General features: G+C 41.5%; 1 pseudogene; it reads right to left on the reverse strand.

Annotated features, from left to right (window-relative positions):
• Window positions 1-1,047: 1,047 nt before the first annotated feature.
• Window positions 1,048-18,335, reverse strand: LOC137892100 (deoxyribonuclease-1-like; annotated as a pseudogene).
• Window positions 18,336-20,542: the final 2,207 nt, after the last annotated feature.

A 20,542-nucleotide genomic window follows, 5' to 3' on the forward strand; every position in this document is an offset into this window, starting at 1 on the left:
ATGCTCACTATCCCAAATTCCAGAACGGAAATGGATAAAAGGGCTTTTGTGCACCCTCATCGTGGAATATGTTGCGGAATGATTTAAAACTCAAAGAACTGATATCACTTACTGCTTTTAAATCTAAAATTAAAGAAATACAGGCAGGTTCCCAAAAATGTAAATGTTTTTAAATGAACTCAGATTCGTCATTGTCTCTTAACTTTTAGTTTCTTTTAACTTGTCTTGTTCTGTATTTTCTGTCTGTAACTATGTGTTTCTGATGTTGCTGCCTGTCTTGGCCAGGTCTCCCTTGAAAAAGAGATTTTTAATCTCAATGGGATTTTCCTGGTTAAATAAAGGTTTAAATTTTATTAAATTAATTTTATTTTGAGATGTATTCAGTAAGCTAGTTAGCCGGACATGCTAACATTTTAAGTTTATGACGAAGCAGATAAACACAATTCCATGTGTTACACTTTTTGCTCATTCTTTTCTTTTTGAAAAGCTAAATTCACTGCTTTGGTTTGTACAGAAATCCAAAACTTCACAAACATACCATGCTGGGTTACGGTTGCTGAACTGTGATTGGACATTTGCTTTTTTGGGGGCGGGCTTTAGTGAACAGTCAGTTATTGCCACGAACCGGTGGTCTCCAAGTGCCTAGCATTACTGTACCTTCAAGAACCATAACTAATGAAAGTAACCTTGGGTGCATTTTAACAGTCCACAGTGGGCGATGCCTTTGTGACAGATTTCTCAACATAACATGACTTGACTGCTTCTTAGCCTGAAATTGCTTAAGCAATGGGAGTTTTTATGTGGTCAGAGAATTGATTTGTGTGATTAAAGAATAAAAAGATTCACTTTCAGTTTTGTCAGTGTACTTCATCTTAAGAAATGATCTCCATGGTCGCATTAAGAAATAAAGTATCTTTCGATTTGTCTTTGAGACAGTCGTACTACTACTACTACTACTACTACTACTGCTGTATGCAGATAGCTTCAGTTTTTTGTGCAACATTTTTCGATACCTACCACTACAAATTGTGCTGCCACTTGATACAATACAGGTGCGTGGACTTCTGTTTAATAGCAGAAATTATTTGTTTATTTTGGTCTCATAAATTTAAGGCTGTGTGATTGCAAAGAGTTCCCCCACTGATCTCTCATGACTCCAGTTCAGCCTGGAAGTTTCTGCAACACTTGTGGGAATCGAGATTCAGGCAGCAGCAGCCTGGTCAATCAGCTCCACCTCCACAGGGAAATGGTCGCTGACAGCCAATGCCTGAGGGAGATGGAGAGAAAGCGTAGTAGGTTTCTCCTGTTGCACAATTTCTTGTTAGTCCAGCATAAGCATATAGAAGATTGCTTCGGTTAAACAGAAAACAGGCTTTTCCATGTAAAACATGATTTAGTATGTTAAAAAAAAAATATATATATATATACTCAAAAGGTCGTCAAAAACATTTTTCACTTGCATCACTAAAGGACTACATACAGTACTGGTTTTACATTTCAGCCTTTCAACCAAAACTGCTGACCATTTTCCAAGTGTGTGCATTAAAAAAGAAAAAAAAAAAGATTAGACGCTTTATTTGGGGCTTTGAGTAGGACTATTACTCGGCTGATCTTGGTTTTGAAGCCTCGAGTTTGCCATTTTGGTCGTCGCCATCTTGGCTTTTTGCAACCGGTGAGCTGGAAGTGACCACATTTGGACTGCGGAGGAGTGACGAAGAGACGCAGTATACGACTCTGGTAGCGGTAGCGACATGTCAATAACAAGGTTGCCATGCCTTCAAGCTGACCCTGGAATTCAGGGTCTGCTTGAGGGCGTGGCTTGAGACCATAATCCAGGGCTTGGATTATGGTCTATTTGACTCTAAATGGACCATAATTTACTAAATGAACATCATGATGTATTGAAGAAGACTTGAACCTAGACACTGAGATTTACAGTGTTTACTGAGGTAATAAATCAAGTGAGCAGTAGAGTCATTTTCTCATAGACTTCTATACAATCAGACTTCTTTTTTGCGACCAGATGGCCTTTAGAGAGAATGCAAGTTTAAGGCACTTTTGCATTGGCTTCACTTTTCAGAACCGCAGCCAACCCGAGCGCATGAATGCAGCTTCCTAAGCATTTTAGAAGAAGTAGGTTGCTTTAAAGTGCACTGGGATCATCTTGTCTCACTCAAGGACGCTTTGACTTGTGGATAGAAGGAGTCAGTGATCATATAGCCAACGTTCTAGAAGACAACACGCTCTACCCACTTATTAATAGGGTCAAGAAAAAACGCGATCCCCAGCCGGTTTTAAGCAACTCCTACTAGACCCTGCCTTTTTTACTACATTGCAACTGATATTAATTCTATCATAGAGGAGATTTAAAGCTAAAGTTATCTTTACCAGACTGTGGCTGAGTTTCAAGTCCACCATGTAGTTGTAGACCTCAGCGCTGCTGGGCACCACTCCCTTCATCATGTCATCAGTGACCACAATCCTGCAGATACAGGAAGAGGGTTGGAATTAAGAGTCTCTGTGTGGCATGTGATGTGTGTACATGCAAGTGTCTATGCATGTGTGTCCACCTGTCGTAAGGGCAGTTAGTGTGTGACACCGTGGTGTCGGCCTCGTCGGTGATCAGCCAGTGGAAACTCTTGTCCGTGAAGAGGCGGATCTGCTGCCAGTCGGAGCCTGATACGTAACTGCAGCCTGTGTTGAAGTCGCCCAGCAGCACGATGTCCTGCAGGGAGAGCAGAAATAGTTTCAACCACCCACCATCTCATATTTTTAACAAATTAATCATCCTTTGCACTCTTTTTTTTCCTGTGTTTTCTGGAGGAGAGCATTCACATTGGTGTTCCAGCGGGCGCGGACATCAGTCACCACATCAAAGAGGGCGTCGGCTTCCTTCACAGCGGAGTCTGGAGAGGTGTGCTGGGGATCAGAGCAAAGTTCCTCACAGCTATAAAAAAAAGGAGGAAGGAGTGAATGAAGGGGGGAAATGCGTGAAGGAGGAAGTTGAGATTTTTGGATATGACAGAAAAGAGATGCCAACACTGCCAACATTTGTCTGACATAAATATTGTGTGACAGAAAGAATTTACAAGTCTTAGAGGGTTTTTTTTAGGGGCATTCGTGACCAATAGATCTGTGACCTCAGAATCTCACACAAGTTCTCAGTTGATTGCCTAATAAACGAGGTAATCGACATCACTGGTGACAGAGAAAAAGCGGACTTGCCACACTCCCCCCGGGGCCTACCGGTTTCTTTGGAGGTGAACATGACGACGAAGGGCTCTCGGCTGAAGGTGTCCGTCCCACATGGCTCGCAGCCGTCGTCGTAGGTGTAGTTTTTAGCCACGGACACCGTCTGCTCCCTGCAGAGGAGAGATGCTACTTGACCACGTCTGTCACTGTCTGTAAAAACTTTTACTTTTGAACAAGTAAGTCCTGTGCCTTCTGGGGCCGACCACTAGGGGGCAGCTCAATCCTGAAAGGGTGAATGTGGTGTGCAGATGTGTCATGCCTTTTTTTTTTGCCAAGGAAAATAATTTAGGTATAACTGCCATAGGATAGGACAGTTCTCTGACACGCTTGTGAAGGTAGAGGTCTTCAGTTGGTTTAAATCTGAAACCTCACCACTAGATGCCACTAAATCCTGCCCACTGGCCCTTTAAGTGAATTCGTTGAGAAATTGCATTCAATGCCACGAAAAGCAGTCAAAAGTGTGGCGTTTTCACCAACTTCAATCTGCTAATATGGTTAGGGTTACTAGTTCAACTCTAATGTTTTTTTTCACTCGACCCTATACAAATTGTTTCATTGATCAGCTGTAATCAAATAACAACGAACACCAAAGTAAATTTGTCATGTTTATTCTTTATTTAACGCTTTCTTCTTGTTATGTTTTTGGCGACCCCTGTGGAAGAAAGTGGTATTGTTTCCAAGGACCAGAGTCTCTTTAAAGGATCCTTACAGTTGATCTCTGGGAAGTATTACTTTAAATACCTCTCAAAACAGCTGTATGATGTATTCTGGAGGAGAAAATGACCCTTATGATGTCATAGTGATGTCATTAGGATCATATGAGCTCGGGCTTGGACAGTACAAACTGAAAACATGCATTGCAAAGTGGGAAAGTAGAATTTAAAAGCCATGGATATTTACCAGACAAGGAGGGTCTGGAGAAATTATAAAATGCTAACGGTTGCATTGTGGGAAATGTAGGATGCATTTTTTTGTTTTTATATTTAATCTACCTCTTGTGAGTCTCCCCAAACTCCACCGTTCAAATATATATTGTCTTTACACTTCAAATGTGGGTAATTGTAATGTGAAACAATCTGAGAAAAAAAGAAGGAAGAAAGAAAGAAAGAAAAATGTTTATATTTATACAGTTCCCGACCGTGCTGATGATGTTCATGAGAGTCGCGTTGGAGGATTTCTTGTCTCCAAATGTCTGGATGTTGAAGGCTCCCAGCAGCAGCAGGGAGGTAGACAGATGCAGCAGGGCCGACAAGAGGCCCAACACACACACCCAACGCATCCTGGGCCAAAGAGGTCACATTAGTGTGAATATTTAAAATACATCATTATAAATCTTGATTTTATGACACATGGACAGAGTAATAATAGTTATACTGCATGCTAGAGGAGCCTGAAAGACTCTCTGCCCAGCTGTGGGAGTCAGAGACGCACCAACACCTGCACCCCTGGACACACGACAGCAGAATCTCTATTCCTGTAAGTTTATCTCACTGCGAGTCGTTTCATGCGCTGCTGTTTGCAGAGGGGATCCTGGGTAGAATATTACTTCCAGCATTGTGGGAGAATACATTTTCCTTTTACCGTGGTTACACTGGTGCGAAGAGGATTCCGGGTACAAAGGTTGTAAAATATCATCAGCTCGAGTGTGGTGGCTTTTTGTATTGGTGATCCAACATAAAATGTGACTGTAAGTTACATCTAGTCAGCCAGATTAAAAACCATAAACTGTGTTACTGTGACATAAAGTATGATCTGTGCATAGTGTTAGATAGTCTGCAAGAAAGATGATTCTCCGCGACAACAAACTGTTTTTTAATATTGTAATAAATAATTCATCCATGTTACTGTGACGAGAAAAAACATTTTAGCATGAAAGAAGAGTCCGAGGTGCATATTTACCTGCTTCTGTGAGTCGTGTAGGGAAGGAGAAGGCCTGTTGAGAGCAGGGCACAGAGGCTTTGCTTGTGTGAATCCCCGGAGGCTCCTCTGCAACTTCTGAGCAGAGCCGTCGGTAGTGTCTAATCAGGAGGTTTTTATTTACCTGCACAGTGCATGTGACCGGGTCAGGCTGGAGGGGAGGGGTGAAGAGAGGAGGTGTGTTGCAGGTGGGGATCGAGGTTTTCAGGTCAAGGAGGCCCGTTCGGCAAAATTGACTCTCACAGTGGTTTTATGTGTCGGCTACAATGTGTCAGTCTTATAATAGAAATTCAAAGAATTCCTGATTTTGATTTGATTTAGTTTCTAGAATTATTCAACTCAAATTCCAACTCACTGTGTTGACAGGTAACATTTGCAGGGCTCCACAGCAGGAGCGGATCCATTCAGGGCTCAGCCCAAACCTAAGGGGGGGCCGGGGATGGATTGTAAACTATTCATGTCAGCTATATACATTATTTTACTAGCCTTATGAGATAATGGACAGCCTAAAAATCTGCACATCATTCCCAAGGAAACAATCATCCTGCAGAGCCCACATCCTGTTTTGTTTTTAATTGTTCAAAAATAGGTTTCAAGAATAATAATGCTCTTTACGTTAAATTTCACCCCACTTATGTATGTAGGTATGTAACTTAAAAATAGTAACATAAGATCATTGTACCATTTTTTAGGCGCCAGAAGTGAAAATAAATCCTCCTCACCATTTGTTGTGTTTAAAAAATGATGAAGAAGTTGGAGAACAATTGTTCATCTGTCCACTTCACAGACCACGCCAAAGCGACCACCAAGTCCATGATGAGGAAGCCAACCATCGACAAGCTGACGTCCAACAGAGACGCCGACATCAAACACTTTGGAAACTTCATCACCAAAGACTCCGTTCAGAAGTCGCTGGGCATGTATATGGAGATGCTTAAAAAGAGAAGGGGCTAGAGGAGAGAGGGGAAACTAATAGAATGATACATGCGTTTGGGGAGTTTGTGACGCTAGTTGAAAAACGCATCTGCCTTTGGTGTCACGTGTTCATTTGTGTCAATTGTGCTAAGATCATTGAGTACAGCTCCCTGCAGCAGCTCACCTTCACTGTTCAACCAGCAAGCTCGTGAAACACTCACCATAATAAGTAGTTTGTTTGTTTCACTTATGTAGCAGAAAGGAACAACTGCATTTGGTTGCTAACCCTGTGTTGGACAATGACAATAACTTAACCTTGAACCTTGATAGACACCAGTGATTCAATGACAAAAATGTTTTCTATCCAAATTTCTAAATACTTTATTTAAAGTTACATCAATCCGTTCTAATTTACCATTAAACCATATTTTGTGAAATATTCAGTATGCTAGTTAGCCAAAGCTTCACAGACGTACTGTGCCCAGTTACGGTTGCTAAGCTGTGATTGGACATTTGCTTTTCGGGGGAGGTCTTTAGCGAACAGTCAGTTATTGCCACAGGCCGGTCTCCACTGAGTGCCTAGCCTTGCTGTAACTTCAAGAGCCATAACTAATGAAAGTAACTCTGGGAGCATTTGAACAGCCCACAGTGGGCGATGCCTTTGTGATCTCACAGTTTTATTTACATTTAGCCTGAAATATCTGAAGCAATGATAGTTTTTGTTGTCAGAGGATTGATTTGTGTGATTAAGGAATGAAATGAAGCTGTTAAAAATCACATCGTCACTTTCATTTTTAGCCGTGTACTTTATCTTTAACAATGATCCTCATAAAGTCTCTTTCAGACGTACTGCTACTGCTGCTGGCGTCACGACATGCAGATAGCTTTAGTTTATTGTGCAACATTTTCGATACATACCTCTGAAAATTGTGCTGCTACTTGATACAATGAAGGTGAAACATTGAAAAAAATGACAAAACAGAATAGCAGAAATAATTTGTTTATTTTGGTCTAGTCAATTCAATGCTGCATGGTTGCAGCGGGTTGCACCCCCATGAGTCATCATTATCCAAATTCACCGTGGAGGTCTCTGCAACGGTTTTGGCAGTCGTGATTCAGGTACTCTTTTACGCCAGCGTCACCTCCACAGGGAAATGGTCGCTGACAGCCAATGCCTGAGAGAGAGAGAGAGAGAGAGAGAGAGAGAGAGAGAGAGAGAGAGAGAGAGAGAGAGAGAGAGAGAGAGAGAGAGAGAAAACATTGTGGGTTTCCCCTGTGGCACAATTTCTAGTTGGTCCAGCTTCAGCAAGATGTCCTCGGTTCGACAGAAAACAGGTTTATTATGTTTTGTAAAACTCAAGTCATCAAAACACCCTCTTCACTTACATCACTGAAGGACTACACACAGTACTGGTTTTGCATGTTTCAGCACCATCAACCAAAACTGATGACCATTTACCAAGCATGTATGTGTGCAAGTTTGCTTTAAAAAATCAAACACTTGAAATAAAAAAAATAAAAATGTGCTGCATTATTTGGGGCCCTAAGCTGAACTATTGCTCGGCTGGTCTGAGAATTTCCTTAAGTCTCCTTCGGTTGCCTGGCAACTGCTCAAAGGAAAGAAACAGTCCAGCACATAACCTTCCTTAAAATCGGATTCTTTTGTGAGTTTTAGAGGTGCATGGAGGTGGACTTTGATACACTGATGCGCAATAATCATGCTCTTCTTGGCAAAACTGCCCTGTGTAGGTTTAGGCATTAGACCTTGACTAGTTTGGGCCAGTATAGCCCATTGGTCAGGGCATAGAACCTGAACAACTCAGGCTACCAGTACCTCGGTGAGCATGGTTGCTGGCCAATCCTTGCTCTTGAATGGCTGCGCAGGGCGGGTCTTGCCAAGAAGAACACTGGGATTCATAACAACGTCTTACTGACACCTCCTCGTGTTCACAATCTGTTTCACCTGTAACCTCCCAACAGGGATGTCACCGTGCATTGACCAAGCCGTCACTATACTTCTACATCACTGCTGCAAGGAGAAAACCATTGAAATGGAACAGAAGTAGAACGCAATGAACGGTTTTGTGTTCATTTGACCAGCACAAAAGAAAATTGTGATTTTTGATAGTTATGGTAGCTTGTCCTTCCCTGGAGTGGCGGGGAGTAAGACCCAGAGCTGCTGCTGAGCTCATATTCTGTAACCAGTGTAGCATTAAAGCATGCTGGAACTAGCAAGCTAGCCACTTAGTCAGCTGTCCACTAGTTAGCTAGCTAATTAATGCTGGTTACAATAAATGATCCATGGCAATAGCGATGTGCTTTCCTACGCTGTGACAAGAGGATGAAACATGAAGTGGTTTGTAGGATTTAATCACTGCAAGGAGCTACTCTTAAATACTCATGACTAAATCATTGCTTTTACAAACTTGTATAGAATTTGAAAAACAAAAAAATTCAGATCAAGATTAGAAGTCATTCATAATTGAGATACAACTAAATATCGTCTCTAGAGCAGCAACTGTAATGTTTATGTGCGCGGCCTTTGGGGGAAAATGAAGGAACCAACAACGCCACCTGGGGAATCACACCCCAGGAAGTTTAAGCTTAACCGTAAGATATCATTTCTTTTAGAATTGTTAAGGCCTACAGATTCATTACCATTATGAGACAGAGACATATTTCCTAAAAATTAACCAAAGGTTTTATTTAAGGAATCAAAGAAAATAGTCAAATTTGCAGGGATGAGAGCCGCGGGGAGGGAATAATATTAATGGACAAAAAAATGACTGGAACCAGTAAGGGATCTTAAATAATTATTACATATTAAGCTATAAAGGCCTTACTAAAAACTCTAAGACTACATTATAATATGATATCCTAAAATGTCCTATCCATCATAAACTAAGCAAAATGGCGGGCTTTAAGTAGAGGCCACAAAATAATACAAATGACCACCTTATATATGGGGTACTAACATATGCAGTCACTCATCGACGGCACAACGATGATGGAGCTTCTAAAAGAATTTCCAACCAACATGTTAGTCCAGAGTTATTAAAGGCGGCTGTATTTCATAATGGTTGGCATGTTCCTCTCATTTCATGTCACTTCACTTCCTGCCTTTGTGTGTTTTCCCGCCACAGTGATTGTCTGCCCCGCCCCTGATTGATCCCACCTGTGTCCCATCACCTACACCTCCCCACTGTACTTGAACCCTGTGTTCCCCTGTCTCTGTGCCGGTTCATCTTAGTCCTTTGTGTCCAGCGTTTCAGTGATTCTCCTAGTGTTATGTTCTCTGCCAGTTTTTCATCGACTACGTTTTTTTGACTGATCCATTTGAGTGCCTTTGAGTCCTGTTTGTCCCCGTGGTTCATTGATAGTATAGTATCAGTCATTGATTCTGTCCTCCTGTCTGCTTCGTCTCAGCCAGCAGAGAAGTTCATAAGGAACTAACAGAAACAGACTGAGGACAGACAGCTTCGGTTTTAGCATGTTTGTAAAAAAGAAAAGAAAAAGCTTTTGGCCGATCGTTGTGTTTGTTTAAACATAGCAGCGGTGGAGGAGAGGCTGCAGACAGAGCAGATTGAATTAGGTTTCACTTTCGTTTACATGTTCATGTTCGTTGAACAGATGTATTGATAAAGTTTTGGATTTTTCCTCTGCAGCCTCTGTGCTCTGTATGCTGACTTAGTTCCATGTGTGCGTGAGTGTCGTTGAAGGATGGGTGATCGTGGCTAAGTGGAGAGCAGGGCCGCCTTTCAATCAGAGGGTCGGCGGTTCGATCCCCCGGCTCCTGCTCTACTAGTCTCATGTCAATGTGTCCTTGAGCAAGACACTTAACCCCAAAATTGCTCCCGTAGCTGCGTCTACGGTGTGTAGATAGATACTGAATTGTAAGTTGCTTTGGATAAAAGCGTCTGCTAAATGACTGTAATGTAATGTAATCAGCCCTGACAGACAGAGCAGAGGAGATGCTCCCTGCAGCGTGATAATAAACTACACCGAAACATTACAACGTACTAATAAAAAGCACCAGTAACGTTGGAGCTTATCACTACCTTTAGTTAAAGAAAGGCTCATGGCGGTGCAACATGGCGGACTCTGTGGAGGAGGACCCGCTTCCTATAAAGATAAAAAATGTCTTTTTCTAAGCGAAGTAAAGCATAAGCCTTCTTAGTTTCAGTCATTATACAGTAATAAAAACAAATGTATGAATATTATGTTCTATTTCTGCCAATTAATCCACACTCTTGACACACTCTTCCTTTCTACTCATTTACTCATTTACTCTCTACACTTTGTAACCGTCAACCATCTGGTTGGAGGTCGACACGCTCTACTCACTGAGCTACAGCCGCCTCAAAATCAGAGAAGAGGTCAAACGATGTCTGCCACGCCCACAAATTATGTAGTCGACATCGTCACATTTGAGGAACGGTCCTGGATGATCCACCTTTTTGATCACTGATTCTCCCTTGCCGTGGAAGTATAAATTTAAACCGAAATTAGCCCGCTACAACGGCCACGATGACAACGGCACACATAAAAATGTGAATTCTATTATTGAGGAAAGTTAAAGCTAAAGTTGTTTTTACCTGCGGCAAGGTGAGACCAAAGGCCAACATGAAGTTGTAGACCCCAGCACTGTTGGGCACCACTCTAGTGTTCATGGCACCAGTGACCACAATCCTGCAGATACAGGAAGAGGAGTGGAATTTAGAGTCTGTACACCTGTGTGTGTGTGTGTGTGTGTCCGTGTATGTGTCCGTGTGTGTGTCTGTGTGTGTGTGTGTGCATGCAAGTGTGTATGTGTGTGTGTGTGTCCACCTGTCGTAAGGTAAGCCTGTTCGCACTGAAGTGGCCGCAGCGTTGTTGATCAGCCAGTGGAACTGCGGGTCCGTGAAGAGGCGGATCTGCTGCCATCTGGGGGGCGTTACGTAAGTGCCTCCAGCGTTGAAGTCGCCCAGCAGCACGATGTTCTGCAGAGAGAGCAGAAATAGTTTCAACCATCCCCATCTCGTATTTTAACAAATTAATCATCCTTTACACTCTTTTTAAAAAAAATTCCACCAAATAATTGGTTTTGCGTGTTTTCTGGAGGAGAACATTCACATTGGTGTTCCATTGATTGATGACATAAGTCGCCACGTCATAGAGGGCATCGATTTGCTGCACAGCGGCTCTTGGAGAGGTGTGCTGGGGGATCAGAACAAAGTTCCTCACAACTATAAAACAGGAGGAAGGAGAAAGGAGTGAGTGAACGAAGAGGGAAATGTGAGATGACAAGAGACAAGTTGATGTTTTGGATATGGCAGACATGATTCATATGATAAAAAAGTGAGCTCACTGTCTTTTAAATGTGGCAGGACAGAGTTGCCGGCCCTATGTGGCTGACATAAATACTGTATGGCAGTCAGAATTCAACTGAAGACAAAACAGTTTTTAAAGGGGCCTTGGTGACCAACAGATCGTGACCTCAGAATCTCTCACACACGTCTGGTGTTTAGCTCTCAGTTGGTCGCCTAACAAGAGAGGCAATCTACATCACTGGCGTCTGACAGTGAGAAAGAGTTATCGCTCTCTGTTCTTTGCCGCACTCTTTCAGAGCGTACCGGCTTGTTCGGAGGTGAACTCGACGATGAAGGGCGGGCGGCTGAAGCGACCGTAGAAACCGTAGGGAACGTCGTTGTAGATGGCGGATCTAACCACGGCCACCGTCGTCGTCCTGCAGAGGAAAGATAGTACTTAACCACATCTCTCACTAACTGTAAACACATTGCCTTTGAAGTAGTCTTCAAAAAGCGGTTAAAGCTCATCAACCCTTTCCTGTAGTCAGCTATTCACAGCATCGCTGGAGCATTTTCAGAAGTCATTTATCGGTCCTGTGACCACTAGGGAGCAGCTTGACCGGTCCTGAATGTGTGAATGGATGAATGTAATGTGCAGTTGTGTCATGTTTTTGTTTTTTTTGCCCAACAAATGTAAGTATAATTACCAAAGGAAGTCTGTGTTACTAAATACAGTTGGACCAAAAGGTATTCTGTATTCACCAGTATTCTTTGCAGAATTAAAATTTCATGATGTGTTTGGTGTTTTTAAAGTGGGCTATTTATATAGTAGCTAGTATGGTGGGCTATGCTGTATATTGTGCATGTTATGCAATTATGTGACACTCCATATGATATGGGAATTTCAAATGTATTTTATTTTTTCACAACACATCTGCAAGTAATTTGCATTCAAAAAGGAACAGTGTGTAGGATTTTGGGGGATCTATTGGCAGAGTGTTGTTTGAATGTTTTCATCACCTGAAGCTACGAATCGTTGCGTTTTTGTTAGCTTAGAATGAGTCTTTAGCTACGTAGAGAGTGGGTCTTCTCCTTCATGTTTCTACAGTAGCCCAGAATGGACAAACCAAACGCTGGCTTTTTGTGTTACCTGAAGGCGCCTGTAGTTCTCCATCATCTTTGTAAAAGGAGGGATGAGCGAAGGGGCGTTCAGTTGGTTTGAATCTGCAAACTCACCACTAGATGCTCCTAAATCCTGCACACTGGCCCTTTAAGTGCCTTTGTTGAGAAATTGCATTCGATGGCATGAAAAGCTGTCAATAGTGTAGAGTTTTGTAGTACGTGACACATGATCACCCATATTTACTGTAAACTCCGATCTGCTAATATCTGTACTGAACCATCTTTCATAAAAACCAGTGGTGGGGAGTAACCGTGTTGTGTGGATTATGTTGTGGAACAATCTGTGGATTAATCTGTGGACTTCTTGAGTGTGTCGAGATAAACAGCGATACTTTTAGGAAGAAAGGAAGTTGTTTCACCAACTTGTACGAGGGAATTGGATCAATAAAAGCTTTCTTGCTTTCACCTACGTCGGTGTGAGTTATGTGCATAGGACCAGAAACATGTGTCAACTTAAGGTTCACACTCTGCTACAAGTTTTGGACGCTATATACATGTACAATTTTGAGTTACTTGAACTTGAGTGTTTCCATTTCCTGTTACTAAATACGTCCGCCCCACTATATCTCAGAGGCAAATATTTACAATAACTTCAGTTTACTTCAGTTACTTTACTTAAGGTTACTTTTCAGATTGTGCTTTCACATACAAAACATATAACATACATTATAACATGAGGCATTGGTACAGATTAAATTAGGAAATTAGATCAATTAGTTCAAATTGGCTCCACCAAGACCAGCTAACAATAATAATCTAGCATTGTAATCTATTACTGTGACAGGGCCCAGTCTGCTGCATTATGTGGTTATACTTGTGATACTTTACGTTTTTCTGATAATACTTATGTATTCGATGTTGAATGCTTGTAGTTGAGTATTTTAATTGTAATGTTGGCTACTTTTACATAAGTAGTTTTCTGGCACTAATCGCTGACAATAAGGACAAAGACACTGTGCAGATCTGAAGTATAACTTTAAAAGAGAAATAGTTTGTTTTCTGTTCACTGATGTGGGATCTCAACGGAGGATTCCAACAGAGGATCGGTTGTTTTTGCCTCTTTCTGTTTACCTGTAGAAGAAGGCATATTTCTCCTTGTGTACATTAGGACCCAGAGGGTTGCTGGCGGTGTAGTCGTACCTGTGCTGACCACACACACTGTGAAAACACACACAAACACACAGATGTAGACCATCATTTTGTTTGTCTCAAATCATAATGTGAGTTCATGAGCCGTCCAACTTAACTTCTACAGAAGGTCACTATATTCTGTGTGTAGTAATATAAGCACTATATAAGGTGTGTGGTTAGTCTAACCCGTTGACGGCCGTCCTGAGTCTGTTAGTCACTGTCTGATCATTGTCTCTGACCTCCTGGATCAGAACGATGTCGTAGCGACAGACAATCTGAGAAACAGAAAACAACACATATCTGATTAGAGTTCTTGCGGCAGTGCCGTCTTATTATATTAGTGGTCTGTTTAGTTTCGTTCGATTCAAGTAGAGTTCTCCTGAAACTATTGCAATTGAAGGGAGGCCAGATGTCGAGTAAACCTTGTGGTATTTTAACGTTACTCAGCGCTGTTCAAAATATATCCTCTTTATATTGATGAGATACAGTCTTAAAAAAAGGAATATTGGATGCCAAAAAAACAAAACATTTTCAGACCGTGCTGATGATGTTCATGAGAGCCGGGTTGGAGGATTTCTGGTTTCCAAATGTCTGGATGTTGAAGGCTCCCAGCAGCAGCAGGGAGGTAGACAGATGCAGCAGGGCCGACAAGAGGCCCAAGGCACACACCCAACGCATCCTGGGCCAAAGAGGTCACATTAGTGTGTATATTTAAAATACATCATTCTAAATCTTGATTTTATGACACATGGACAGGTAGCATGTAATAGTTATACTGCATGCTAGAGGAGCCTGAAAGACTCTCTGCCCAGCTGTGGGAGTCAGAGACTCACCAACATCTGCACCCCTGGACACACGCCAGCAGGATCTCTATCTTCTATCATTATTCTGTCACCCTGGTCACACTGTTGTGGAGGTGATTCTTGGTACAAAGGTTGTAAAATACAATGTGGTGAACTTTTTATTATCCTATACGCATACTGTTGCCATATTTTACATTTAGTCAGCCAGAGTAAAAACCATATCCTGTGTTTATTGAATCATCTTCACCTTTAAAATAACATCTTATTAAAGATCAAGCAAAACCAGTCCCTGTGTATAATGTTAGATAATCTGCAAGACTTGTTCTCCAACTGTGTAACAAAAATAAGTTCAAGATTATTAATGCTGTTAACACTTAATTCCTAGCCTAATTAAGTATGTTATGGAATTCAAAAATAGTAATAAGACAATCTTTGACTTTTTTTCATCCTCAACACTTGTTGGGCTACGGTGTCAGAATGATGAATACAGTTTGAGAACAAGAAGATAAAATATAGGATGATTGTTTCCTTGGCAACTCTCATGTTTTTCCCGAAAGATGTATAGGTTTTAGGCGTTCTATTATCTCAATTTGCTTGCGTGCATAAAGCTGCCGTAAATAGGGCACAAAAAAATGACTGGCCCCCCCACCAGGTTTGGGCTGAGCCCCGAATGTTTACAACGTCTGGATCCGCCCCTGCTGTGTGACATTTAGAGTGTGTACTGCTAAATGAAATACATTTTCTGTCAGCTCCCATGTAAAGGTTGCATGCAAACGCATTGAACCTGACAGTAGGTGTATGTGGAAGAACTTTTTGGGAAAATATTATGGAAGTAAAATTCCAAAAAACAATATTTGCAGTATGTTTTGTGGAAGAATTTCACAATTGATATATAATAAATCTGTTAGGCACCAACCACTGAGAATACAAGCATGTACAATATAACTTAGATAGAGCATTTAATGGCTCGTGTTGTTTTTGTGTTTAGAAATAATAAGATTTCTAAAATTATAAGAGAAATTTACTTTCAAACCTGCACCTTAAAAACTTTAATTTGTAAAAAACAAAAATGCTAGCATTGTGTAGCTACATATTTGAACATGTGTTTACATGGAGAAAGAGATCATTTAAGTGCTTATATTTACAATGTAAATCACAATATTAACATTAGAAGGGTTATTAAGGATTATTATCTGATAATTGCACCGGTCAAAGCACCTCTTGAACTAGAGTGTACAGATGATCAACAGAGGCTATTTTTAGCTGCGGTGTTCACGGTAGCAGTGAGAAGGCAACAGATGGCGTGAATATGTGATAAAGGGAGTTGATTTGAGGTCATGTGTGATGAAATCTCTCTCTTCTATTGAGTCATGTTTACATGGTTTTCACGCCAAAATGAAAAATAATATCTCCCATAAAAACATGAGGTGAACCAAACTACAGCCTGGAAATATAACATGTGTCGTCTTAAGACACACTTGTTTTCTGAAGGCTAGACTTACTTATACACTTATTAATTTATTTTTTCAGAGGTAGATGCATTCTTAAATATAATCATCAATCAAGTTTCACATTGTTTCCAAATTCATTCATATTTCAAAAGATGGGCAGAGATGAGTGTGATGATGGGTGCGCCATTATTGAGACCTCAGAAAATGTTCTATTGTGCTGTGATGGATGGAATCAGTAAGTGGCATTTAGTGGTGGAATGAGTACATTCACTCAAGTAGGCCTACTGTACTTTTGAGGTACTTTTACTTGAGTATATCCATATCTCTGCACCGTACATCCATTTTGTGCTCCTGTGTATTTCTATTCCACTACAATTCAGAAGTATGTATTTTTTACTCCACTTTATTTATTTGACAGCTTTAGTTACTTTGCAGCTTCAGATTGTTAAAACAAAAAAAACATTGATAAAATATGATGTATTAATATTGATCATGCTAAATCTCAGCATATACATTTGTTACAATTAGTTTTGCCTTTACCAGCTGCAACATTAGTAACAATTACACATAAATCCATCAGTTATGATAATCCAGTATTATAAAATACATTATAATGAAATGGGACATTCAACACAATGAATAGCTACTTTTACGTTTGGTTCTTTAAGTAAATGAGCTATATTTTGATGCTACTTTTTTGAATGCATGACTTTTACTTGTAACAGAGTATTTAAACCCAGTTGTGGGCCATCAGGGCCAGCAAGGCCTTCTCTGCTGGCCTAGACAGAATCACAAAGTTATGCTATTTTATAATTGAAATTTTTTTCTTAAATACACTACATATATTCTAAATATTTTTTCCCATTAGCTTATTATCTCATTGCACAGTTACTGTCTTCCTCAGTTGCTCTGCTTAGCACCAAGAGGTCTTCAGACTGACAAGTGAATCTCTTTGCAGTTTAAGTAAATGGGGACGATACTGTTGATTGTCATAGTCTTCAACCAATCAGATCTTTAGTTTGACATGTTGGGCGTATTCTTTGACATGTCAGAGCCTTCTTACAGAACTACAAGTACGTCAGCATTAACGTGTGACTCGATTGGTCAGTGGGCTAGCGTGACTGTTGTGAAACTAGGTAGCAGAACTTTGTAGTAGTAAGAGTTCAAGTTTAAAGATATGTAAGACGTTTTTATGTGACATTACATTTTTAGCGTTTTGGCATGTTTGGCGGTGACAATCCCAATATCTACTGCTTCTGTCTAGCGGACATTTTCAGCCCTCAAACGCATTGAAACATATTCAAGAAGTACAACTGGGGAGGCTCCACTGTCATCACTGTCATCACTGTCATCACTGTCGTCCATGGCAATCGAAAAGGACCTCTTGATGTACTGAACAAACGCGGTAATAAACTCTTTGTATTCAAAGAATTAATATTGTTCCCTCTGATGTGAATAATATTTGAATGGTGCCCTTTAGTGTGTGACAGAATGTGTGTTTTAGCGCCGCAGTGTTGCTGGAATGTGCAGAGGCCTGTTGTATTGTGTTATTTGGGTTTTCTACCTGCTTTGTTGTCATATACATATATGTGACTGGTTCTTTTTCTAATCATTTTGATTATATGCATTGTCCGTTAATGATGAAGCATCCCGTTATGCGTGTATTCATGTGTCTGCACTTAGTTAGTTGCATTTAGTGTATTTGTAGCCCTCGTAGGTGTTGAGCTTCATTTAACATTGTATTTCACTTGTCAAATGTTTCAGTGTTATGTGAATATGCAGATTTTTTTTTTTCACCTACGTTTTAGTATAATGTAGTGCTCGGATAGCAATTGGTTTTAAAAAGATATTTTTTTATATCTCTGCTCTGAGATCCACAGGTTTGAATCTCTTTCAAACTCACGGTCGTTGGTGACCGGAGGTGTCCCCAGGTCTCTCCTACTTTAAGAATGCATGTGACTATGTGTGTGTGTGTGTGTGTGTGTGTGTGTGTGTGTGTGTGTGTGTGTGTGTGTGTGTGTGTGTGTGTGTGTGTGTGTGTGTGTGTGTGAGATGGTATCAGTGATGTGCCGTGGTGTGAGCGTGCTGCAGCTTACTTCAGTGGCTGAATGATCTCCCCCTAGAGGAGACCCCTCTCTCTTGGTTTCGATGTCCCGTCCGGGATGGAAAAATGGAGCAAAATAAAATAGTTTTCACTTGTTTATTTAATTCAATTCAAAATATATTTCTTTGGATTCCAAATCAGAGAAAAAGTGGTCTACAACAAGTTTGCAACACCAGAAAAAGAATAAAACCTAAACCAGTGAGCAAAGTGTTTTGCCAAAAAGTCCGGAGATTGGTTAAATTAATTTTAAATTTAACACAGGTTACGACCTGCCGCTCCTCCTTCTTCTGCCTTGATCTTCTAAAATCGAAGGTATTTATCATCAGCTGAGCAAGAGCCAGAGGAAGTCCAGCCCTCTGTCTTGTGAGACAGCTAGGAGCGCTGTACTCCGCCCAGACAGGCTATTGCTCTGGTCAGGGCCTTACCTGACCCCCTTCCGTCTATTCTGACTTTCGTGACCCCCCCCACACACACACTCACACACTGTTACTCAGGACGTATGGCACATCTGCTCACTGTTAGGTACAAGACAATGGAAACATGATATCACAGTGAAAAACGATTATACAGGTTTGTTGCAAAGCATGGATTATATAACAGATTCACCTTTCAAATATATGTTCTCTTTGGCAAGGTTATTTGACTGCTACCTTTATGAGGTAGGAGCCCTATCCCTAAGCAATAAGTGGTAAAATATCAAGAATAAAAAAAGGTTATATGCAAAAAAGGTTATATCGGTCATATGTTATAAAAGGTTACCTTTGTCTGTATGTGTACGTGGCTAAAACGCATGAAACATCAAAAGAGGAACTGTGTGTGTATACGTGGCTAAGCACAGGCATCAGTAGGTCACAGATTCATGGTTAATCGTTCTGCCATCTGTTTATGTGTGTGCGTTTTGCAATAGGTTCAATGCTCGGCCATATGACTTTGCTATGTTGATGTGTGTGTGTGTGTGTGTGTGTGTGTGGGGGGGGGGGGGGGGGTGTTGCAATAGGTGTGTGTGTTCAATGCTTGGCCATATGACTTTGCTATTGTTGATGTGGGTGGCGGGGGGGTGTAGCAATAGGTGTGTGTGTTCAATGCTTGGCCATATGACTTTGCTATTGTTGATGTGTGTGTGTGTGTGTGTGTGTGTGTGTGTGTGTGTGTGTGTGTGTGTGTGTGTGTGTGTGTGTGTGTGTCTGTCTGTGTGTGTGAAAGTAACAGCTCCTTCCTATCTCCAGGCCATGGTCAAGCCCTACACCCCCGCCTTGACCACTTCGCTCTGCTGCCTCGGGGCGATTGGTCGCCCCGTCGCTCAGAGGTCCCTGCGGCCGATCGACCCGGTCACGGCTGTTTTCTGTCCTGGCCCCACAGTGGTGGAATGAACTTCCCACTGACATCAGGACAGCGGAGTCGCTGCCCATCTTTCGGCGCAGGCTGAAAACTCACCTCTTCAGGAAGTGCTACAATGAGCCTTCCACTTAACACTTATTGTATTGTATTAGCACTTATTGTATTCATATTAGTTCGTTGCACTTATTGTATTCGTATTAGTTTGTTTCTGCACTATACTTTTGCTCTGCTTTATGCTCTTAGCTGCTTTTTAAAAAAAGGAGATACACTTATGACTTCTGGTGACTAGTAGTTCTCTTGAATACCTATGTCAAATACAATTATTGTAAGTCGCTTTTGATAAAAGTATCTTGCTAAATGACTGTAATGCAATGTCATGTAATGGGTGTTGCAATAGGTGTGTGTGTTCAATGCTTGGCCGTATGACTTTGCTATATGTTGACGTGTGTGTTTGTGTTGCAATAGGTGTGTGTGTTCAACACTGGGCCATATGACTTTGCTATATGTGTGTGTGTGTGTGTGTGTGTGTGTGTGTGTGTGTGTGTGTGTGTGTGTGTGTGTGTGTGTGTGTGTGTGTGTTGAACTGCACTATGTGTAGAACACTGTATACAGCTGGCGCCTGCTTTGGAGCGCCACAGATCCCTATGTCTTCTCCAAGTTACATTTCACTAACAAGGACCACACCAATAACAATATGAGTTTCAAGAGGTTTATTGCATGATGGAATGATTGTTAGATTTAGGAAGCAGAAGGGGTTGAGGGATGAAGGGGTCGAGGGATGAAGGGATGTAAAGGATGGGGTCGAGGGATGAAGGGTAGGGGATGAAAGGGTGTAGGGAAGAATAAACAAGGAGGGTAGAGAGGGTTTTAGAAAGAAGGTTGGGGGAGCGATGGGGGAGCAATGGGGGAGCGATGGGGGAGCGATGGGGGAGTGATGGGGGACCGTTGGTGTCCGGTGGCTGGCGGGAACGGGGGGAATGGAGACTGTAGAGTGGGGGCCGTCGGTTCGGAAGCTCTGGTGGTGCAGAGTCCCCCGTTGTTCCTGTAATCCTGCAGGAAAAACTGCACGAGAGAGAGAGAGACAAAAACAGGGTTGGAGGGAGGGATCAGAAAACTGTATCGAAGAGGAAGAATCAGAATCAGCTTTATTGGCCATGTATG

Source organism: Cebidichthys violaceus, unplaced genomic scaffold, assembly GCF_023349555.1.
Source record: "Cebidichthys violaceus isolate CVI_PGR_0920_01 unplaced genomic scaffold, fCebVio1.0.p SCAF_75, whole genome shotgun sequence".
In the NCBI taxonomy this organism is placed as follows: Eukaryota; Metazoa; Chordata; class Actinopteri; order Perciformes; family Stichaeidae; genus Cebidichthys; species Cebidichthys violaceus.